We start from the raw sequence: 9,167 nt of genomic DNA on the forward strand, positions 1-9,167 counted from the left end.
AAAGCAAAAAAGCAATATACAAAATTCCTTGAATGTGGTGAAGTGGAGAAGAAAATATGAGTTTTGGAAAATATCCTCGTTTTCGTGGTCAGTGAGGCTAAAGCAGGCAGCTCTGTTGTCGACGCTAACAGAGCTTCATTAGGAGACAGCTAACAAAAAATATAGGTAAACAAGAACAGAATTCAAACACGTTACATAAATATGACAAAATTGCAGCTAAAGAGGTTGATGGATGAGTACAGAGGCATCTGCTCTGCCTGCTTTGCACATTTATGTGTGGCACTAACATGTGAAACTTTATGACCCACCACATATGCAGTAGGCGCCACGTGAAGCAACCCCCTAACCAAAGAAAATGGGGGAATTCGCTCCAACAAGAGCTCCAGGACCAGCCACTATCACTAAAACTCTGGCTTTAAATGATCTCCATGAATACAATAAGATGTTTTTTTATTTTAAATAAGCCCAGTTGTCAGGCGAAATCATGTAAGCGTAAAGCGCCTTGTGCTGCTTGACAGACGGCAATGCGCTAAAGAGTTTGCATCCCAGATGGTTTGGTCCCTGATTATGTTTTCCTGCGGTTCTGTGAGCGCGTCAGATGTGGTGGTTTTTGCTGGGTGCATGTGATCCAGTGGGCTGTTGTGATGCAGTGCTGCAGTCTTCCTGTTCACTGATTTGCAAACCAAACATCGATGCAATATATGATCTCTGACTCTCATTCTCAAACTCATCCGTGTAAGCCGACTCGCTGTTCAAGCCAAAATCAGCGAAAGTTGTGTGGTTTGCTGTTCATGGGTGGGAGAGAGAGAGAAGTTTTATGACAGTGGGGTGACGGTCACTAGGTTAGGGTAATAGGATCCTGACCGCCGATTGTTTAGGGATGAAAGTGGGAGACTTGAGGCTGTTTGTGACCGTGGGTATAGTTACAGCGACATGTTTCCTCACCCGTTCATAATCGTCATCCAATCCTGCTGCTTTGTTGAACTTAATGTGTCTGAGTGGTGCTCTTTAGTGCTGCTGTGCAGTCAGCACCAAGAGAATTGATTTGATCCTCTGTAGGGTCTGCTTGATGAGGTGATGATGGTCGCAGGAAAGACCAGCAGAGTGGATCGTATTACACCAGGTCTTAAATCTCTCCAGCTGTTCCCTTTTTGTCAAATGATTGATTTTTATAATTTTGCTATTGCTCTGTAAAGCCTTGAACGGTCTTGGGCTGAATAGATTTCTGAATTGCTTGTCAAGTATGAACTATAAGGACCCCTCAGATCATCGTCTTCCTGCTCAGTCAGTGATCCAAACTAATTGTTTGCATTATGTATTTTCCAGGCACATATTTCCATTTTATAGCACAACCAAAGAGCTATGTTACATTCAGTTGTTATAAGAAATACTTTATACATCAAACATGACTTTAAGGAAATTTGACTTTGTAATTTTACGCCTTGAAATTGGGCTCTGTCTCTTTAAGAAACTCCTGTTCTTTCTGAGACTCCACTTTCAGGAAGTCATCACAACATGGCCCCTCTATTAAGCCTTTAACAATGTTTTTACCAGTGATGTACTGAGAAGTATCTTGGGAGTCGAAAGCTTGGAAACTGCAGCTCAGTGGAGGAGCTGAGTCCTAGAAGGCGGAGCTAAGTAACCCCAAGCGTTTTGCATAGCTGAATGGTTGTCACGGGAGATTAAAGGATTTCCCAAACATGCTTGAAAGAATCAAACCAACACTCCAGGTGTGTTTTTGATGAGGGAATAAAGTTAAAAATAATCAATTTTACATAATACTGCACGTTTAAAGCTAATGTGTAGAAATGCTTTACTTTCCCGATGCTCCTCTTTAGGTCGAAAAGAGTCAAAACCATCGTTCTGCTTTGTCTTTTAAGTAGACCTTTCAATTGCCTGCACAAAAAGCCTCATCCTGCAACTGTTTTTTGCAAATGTAACATGATATCTTTCAGACCATTGAAATGGAAACAGTTTCCCTCCCCCTAAGATCCTGTATGTAAAAGTTTATTACTTTCAAATTACAAGTATCTGATGGAAGCACACGAATCAGGTCTGACTGAAACCTTCCTGTGACATTTTTCCACATTTTAATGTGAACTCGTTTCCACCTTGACAAACCGAACTAGAAATGTGAATATAACAGCAAAAGTGATGTGGGTCCGACAGGAAACCCACAACCATTCCTAAATATCAACGTGAGCTTTGGTACACTTTGAATCTCCTTCTCCATAGTTGCTTTTTAATCTTGCCCTCTTCTTCTGTTATTTTTTTGTAAAGCAGTCTTTCGATTATGACAGCATGCATTAAAACAAATCAGTTTTATGGGAGTTCTATGCCCACAGATGAAGAATTGCATAATACCGGCAAAGGTCTGGTAAAAATTTAAGACGCTATTATACAGGAGGCCAGGCGTCTTTGCAGGACTGTTATTTTTTCTGCTTTTGCGCTAGATTACAAATCTTTTGAATGACATTTTTTTGTTCCCCCCAACCCCATCTCAAAAAATGTAAGCGAAGTCAGCAGGGAAATCAACTCCGATACATATGTCTTTTTTATTATGCGGGTACGTCTGATACAGGATTATGTGAGAAGGCTTGCAGAGCTGACTCCATTTAAACACTGACACACACCATCTCCACTTATATGGGGCCCACAGGGCTGGTTTATGCTAATAATCTCCATCAAGGTCAGACTGTCTTTTTTTCTTTTTTTCCTCCCTCTGGTCTTTTATTCTCATATTCTCTCTACATTCCAGTCAATGATGACTTTAATGGCGCTATTTCCTACAGCATCACAATGACACGAAGGTACATGAGTTACCCATAGCCGTTTTTTTTTTTTTTGTTGCTTTTGTTTAGTTTTATTTTAGGTTGCTCTTGCCACATCAAGGTTCTTTCAGTCCGTGATCTCTCTCTGCAGCTTCTCCCATCCGTGATGCGTTCCCTGCTCTTGTAGTTGAGAGTACATTAATTACATAGCAACACACACGTCCTTTCTTTTTTTCTTAAATGTCCCGAGGCTTTTTAAATACCCTGTTATTAACAAAAAAAACAGAGCTCACAAAGTTAAGCAGAATATGTAGGCTGTCAGAAAGAAAGTTGAGTCTTGCCAGAATCTGCGTTTTTTTTTTTTTTTTTTTTTTTTTTTTTTCAGGGCGTAAAACAAATAAAAACTGTTGAGTGGTGGCTTTTTAGCATAATAACGAGGGTCGAGAGGCGCAGCAATCCTCAGTAATGATTAAAAGTACACAAGTCCAATTTCAGAGTCGCTGCTCATTTCTTGAAAACCTCTCTTTCGAAGACATCTTGAAGCAAAAAAAGAAAAAGAAGCCCGATTTAGTGCTTTGAGCAAGACGACAAGATCAAAGGATTGACGACACTTGCGGTGGATGTTAAACAGTTTGACATTTCCTCTAGCAAAGAAAAACTGAATGTCAACATGTCCTAAATGCAGCCGACGCTACACGGGAGTCTTTGTCGTCCAAAATAGAAGCGCGTGCAGGCAGCCCTGTAGTCTGCAGATATCAGAAACCTGCTGCTAGACGGATTCCTGCTGTCACTTGCGCTTTATGTTGCTCTTTGCTAAATATCACTAAAAGCGGTTACTAATTTGGGTCGGAGCATCTCCTGCTCCCTCCGGTTGGGAGTGTAAAAGCACACCGCTGGTTTCTACTCTGTCAAATGTGTATTCTGAAAAGATTAAAGTTTTTCAAACCGAACTGGAGAAATGGAAAGTGATCCTAAGGCACAATGTCTTAATTATCTGTTGTAAGGATAGCCGAAATACTTTGAAAAGCTTTGCACTGCAAGGATAACTGAGATGAGTCAAAGTCAGATCATATTTTGCTACTTTTGACATGGAACATTGTCATGTTCACCACTGGTCAAGCTAAAAGATCTAATCACTCCGTATGATTTTATCTCACAGGCATGAGATCTGATGAACTAAAAAAGTGAATAATCTCATTTTTCATTTTTTGCCCTGATTATTATTATTTTTTTCACACCGATTGTTTCAGTTCGTTCATTTCACTCAGACACTGACAACCTGAGCAAGTATAAAAAGTCGTTTTCAATTCCTCTTCAAAACTACAACAGTTGGCAAAATGTTATGTCTCAATTGTTGATTTTTGTGTTTTTACAATGTAAAGCACTTTGAACTGCGTTATCACTGAAATGTTCTACACAAGTAAACTTGACTGATTGATTGATTCACCCTCCAGCTACTTCCTGCTGTCTTTTTCTTTGTGGTTTGTACCAAAACCCAGAAATAAAATCACTGCTGCTGCAGGGAAAAAAATAATACATTCAGTGATGGCGCATTATCCACCGTCTGAAAGGGGGAAAAAAAAGAATGAGTTCTAATTTCAATCTGCTTTTGTCTTTTCTGAAATGGAACCATGACAGATTTTCTAAAGCTTTCACGCCAAAACCAATCAGCAAGCCACAAATAACAGGAGAAGCCCCCCTACTCACACCCAGCCCATTAACCCCCCAGCCCTCTGAGCTAGTCAGCGTGCTAGCTTCCTTCACAGCATAATCTAAGGATGCCATCACTTTGCATAGGTGAATCGTCAGCAAAACCTACCGATGCAGGCCGTGTGGAAGTAGTTCAAAGTGTGAGGCGGCTAATAGAATTGTCACCAGTGCTCTGGTGTGCCGCACTGTACTGCATATTCAGAGGCCGTCCTCTAGGCCTCTAATAATACGGCTGAATGGAATCAATCTCACTGTTGAGTGAAGTTGTAATGGGACGTTCAGATATTCAGGCATGTGACTGAACAGAGGGATGAGAGGAGGCACAAGGCAGCCTAGTGAGGCGAATGCCAACATTTTAGTGGTAATGCATTATTTCATAAGCAGTAAGTCCGACTTTTCCTTCTATGAGTTATTTGTATTTTAACCATATGAGCCCATATACAGTGTTGGGTAAAAAGTGCCTCCCCTTCTATTTTTCCTTGTAACCGACACTTGGCCTGGTAAAAACCAGACCCGTTGTTCTACACTTTACTTTAGACAGAGCGTCTGGAGCGTCTGTGGCTGTGACGTATGTAAGGCACCAGCTCAACCATGAAGGAAACGACGCTATGAAGCTTACCAGAAATTGTGTGCGCTGTAAACAACCATCCCCCCCCCCACTGCGAAGAGAGAAGTTCAGAGTCGAACTGCAACCATAGTCTGACTTCAATTTGTTCATGACTCCTCCTTCTGTTTACTGATTGGCCCAGGTGAAATTCATCCTAAGGAATCAAGCCCAAATGGAGAAATCCCAGACAGGGCAGTGAAGGGAGATGAGAATCAAATGGAAATGGTCAGGAAAACTGACGGAAAGTTTTTTCAGAATTTTATAACAAAGAAAACCTGAATAGAGGAGACTGGGGTAAAATGAGATGATTTTGTTCATATTTTAGGATCACTAAATCTAGGCAACCTTAGTTTGGTCACTAGCATATATCTGCATACATTTCAGGAAACTGTACATCACTTCAAGCAATCAGAATGAGTGTAAACGTAGCTCTTTATCACGTGGGCTTATGCCAGCTGTTGCCATCACTGGTCCCAGAATCAATCAAATAACAGCTTTCTTCTCTTAATAAACCCAAATGTTAAAACTGCTTCTCAGGTTGTCTTTCTCTGAAATTAAAAGGAGTTTGATGATCTGAAAATTTCAAGTCTGACAACAAAAAATAAGCAAAACCAAAACAAACTTTTTTTCCCCCTCACTCTGCAGATAAATACGATGTAAACTCACACTGTGCTGTATTTGTCCACTGGGTTCCTGAGAGTCCAGAGAGCTGTGGAGATATGATGATGATAAGGTTTCCTGACTTCTCTGGTGTCTTTTTCTTTTTTTTTCCACAGATTCAAAGCGCTGATCTCTCTGGAAAGCTCAAAGCTCAGCTGCCTATTTAATTCACCTGGAGGTTATACCACCATGAGAAACTCTCTGATGACTTTCCTCTGTGTAATGCACCGCTGAGCACAGAGAGGACTGAAGCAGTTTGATGTGAAAGTTTTGAGCAGTGCTAATATTTGAGTTCTGAGATATTCCTCCGACTTAGGAAGACTTTGTCTGGCAGTAAAAAAGAAAATGCATTCATTCAAACAGCTACAGTATAACTTTTAAAATTAGTCATGTCAAATGAAACTTATTTGTACAGCCCATTTCAGCAACAAGGGGTTTACTCCATTAAACATCATATAGTAACAAATGATGAAATTGACAATAAACTTTTTCTTTTCAAATGCCATCATCAAGCAAATATACATTAGATATGTTTGTTAATGTTCAATTAACTACTAATCAAAGGCAACTCTTGACTGGTGGGTTGTTAGCCTTCATTTGAAGGAACTCAGTGTTTCAGCATCTTTGCAGTTTTCTGGAAGTTTGGACAGAGCTTAAGAAAAAAATCATCTGTAAAATAATGTCAAATTTTTTTATATTTATGAACTGAGAAGTTGTGGTTTTTTTTTTTTTAGATTGTCATTGATTTTGTTTTCTCCAGAGACATTTCTAGGCCTTAAGAATCAAAAGCACAAAGAGAGCATAAACTAAAGGTCAACACTAGAAAAGTAACAATGCGCAGGACCTTGAATGCACAATAAAACAATAAAACCTGGTGGTGGCAGCCGTATGCTGTGGGCATCATGTGTACTCTAAATCTTGTCAGAGTTGGAAATAGACTAAGCCATGAACATAGTGTGTGCCCTGTTTCTCAACTTTTTAAGAAATGTGCTACTTTTTGTTACATTATAAAGTAAATTCAGCAAATAAAGTACATTAAAGACGGTGAAATGTGCCAAAACTCTGATACGGTTTGCGAAGTTACATTTTTAACCTCAATTTACATCTTCTAAAATAAATGCATTTCAATGTGCAGACATTCAAAGCAGAATCCAAAAACAACATAGAGTACCTTTTCATGATTTTTGAAGTTCGCTCACAGTCCATGACACAAGAGGAGGAAAAAGACCAACAAAAGGAATTTCAGCGTCATTCATCAGCCGAACACACAGAGTAGCAACAGATAAAGAATGGCAATGCAAATGTCAGCCCTCTTCAGGAAGCTGGGAGCTTTGTTTAAATGCCAATCAGAGATTGGCTGAGGGAGGAAGAGTGGGGGGGGGAGAAATGGAAATGAAAGCTTGGTGAATTCTCAACAGATGTGAGTCATCTCAGAAGTGAATTTTCAATGTGCACTCAAATATTCACTCTGACAGGTTCCTCTTTGTTTTTCTTTTCATCTCGTTGAAGAACATTAGATGGATGAGTGGCTGAGGGCAGCCGTGTGCTTCCCGGCCCTCCAGCGTCTCTCTCATGGTCACTCGCTGGGCCTGCAACACCCATGGATGTTATTAAAGATATAAACGGCCTTGGTGTGCTACTTTGTAGCATTATCAGTGAGTATTGATTTGACCTATGGGTTGCTTTCATTTGCAAGTATCTCTCCTGCCCGGTCATCATGTACTCACTACTCCCTCTTACTTCGTCCCTCATACTTCATGAATACAAATAAGCCTTCGTCTTCTTTTATCTGTATAAGTAATCGGCCATGTCTGCTCATAAGTAGGAGTCTGCTGATGCCCTTGGCGATTTCTTAGAGGGAGGGGGGGACACAGGCACAGCAACCCCGAATGATTAGACTAGCTCATTTATTTCTCAAAGAAGGACCTTGCATCTGCAGTTTACAAAAAAATAAAAAAATAAAAAAGTAAACTCCGATTCAAGCTTCCAATAAAACTTTTATGGGGAAAAAAATGTGTTAAAGACAAAAGAAAACAAATCGTTGGTTGTTACTTGGTAACCTCTATGAGGAGTAGGGAAACTGTTGTTAGCAGGAAATGCAGAAAGAAGAAAAGAAATCGACAGTTAATCGCTGATGATTATTTGTGTTTCTACGGATCATCATCATCAAGAAGAAAACGTTTTCACAGCTGAACACAGATGAGCTCCAAAATCTCCCAATTCAGTCAAAGTTGCTTGCTTGGAATAACATTTTAAGGTGACACAGAACCAGTAAAAAAAAAACATATATATGTATTTTTTAAATCTGATGGTTCCACGTTGAGGGAGGAATCTGCTAGGCTTATGAAACATCTATGATTGTCAAAGTCAATAAACTGTCTGTGCGTAAAACTCAAAAGTTCAGGTTCAGACATTATGAGTTTTTGGGCAACTTCTGTGTTCTGCTGCAATTTTTCTGCATTTACACAATCTTGTTTTCTCCCTGATCCTGACACAGGAGAAAATAATAATTTTTTAAAAAGCGACTAAATCACACCCATCTGCAAAGTGACTAATTTTTGCAATCAAGTGTGCTGCTTGTGATTTGTAATTTTGTTTGTTTGTTTTTGTTTTGCTGTTACAGCTTGCATGTATTATTCATGAACAGGACAAGGCCTTATTAACTACCAACTAAATGTTTGCTTCCGCCGGGTTTGAGAAACATCCTGCTCTGCTGATTAACTACACCAATAAAAGCTGTTAAAACTCAACAAAAAAAAAAATAATAAAATAAAAATGGTCAAATACTTTGTTTAGATTTTGTTTGGGCAAATTATAGTGACTACTTCTGATTAGACACTTCAATAAATTAGTGAAAATGGTTCTAAATTAGTTACTTCCTAACAAATTCTTCTTATTGGTTGACATTTTTTTACATTGGGTTTTCAGAAAAAGGGGAAAAAAACAAGAGTTATCTTAAGAGAATATATTCATTTCAAGATGACATCGCCAGGATTTTCCAATCTTAAACTGTTTAAGTTCAACCAGCATGTGCCAACATTTTTATAACTGGATTGGCCACCAACGCAGTTTAGACTTTAACCGTATTGAGACTCTCTGAAATGTGCTGAATAAGACAATGAGAAGCAGCTGGACTGTCCCACATCTCTTTGTTCATCTGTGCATTTATTACCATCCAGAGTTGCATTAATTCACCGTCTAATCAGAGGAGAAGCACAGAAAATACCAGAGTTTGAGTAATCCATATAATGCACTTTTTATGTTTGTCGTCCCTAAAAGACGAATCATAAACACAGGAGGGAGAACGGAAGCAGACCTCTCCCACTTGTCTTTCCTAAAAGAAGAAGTCTTTGTTGTTTTTCTTTTCCTGCTGATGATCCGACCTGTTGTTTTTGTTGCCTGCTACGTGTTTGACGTCG

This window comes from Poecilia formosa, unplaced genomic scaffold (assembly GCF_000485575.1).
Source record: "Poecilia formosa unplaced genomic scaffold, Poecilia_formosa-5.1.2 Scaffold82, whole genome shotgun sequence".
Taxonomy (NCBI): domain Eukaryota; kingdom Metazoa; phylum Chordata; class Actinopteri; order Cyprinodontiformes; family Poeciliidae; genus Poecilia; species Poecilia formosa.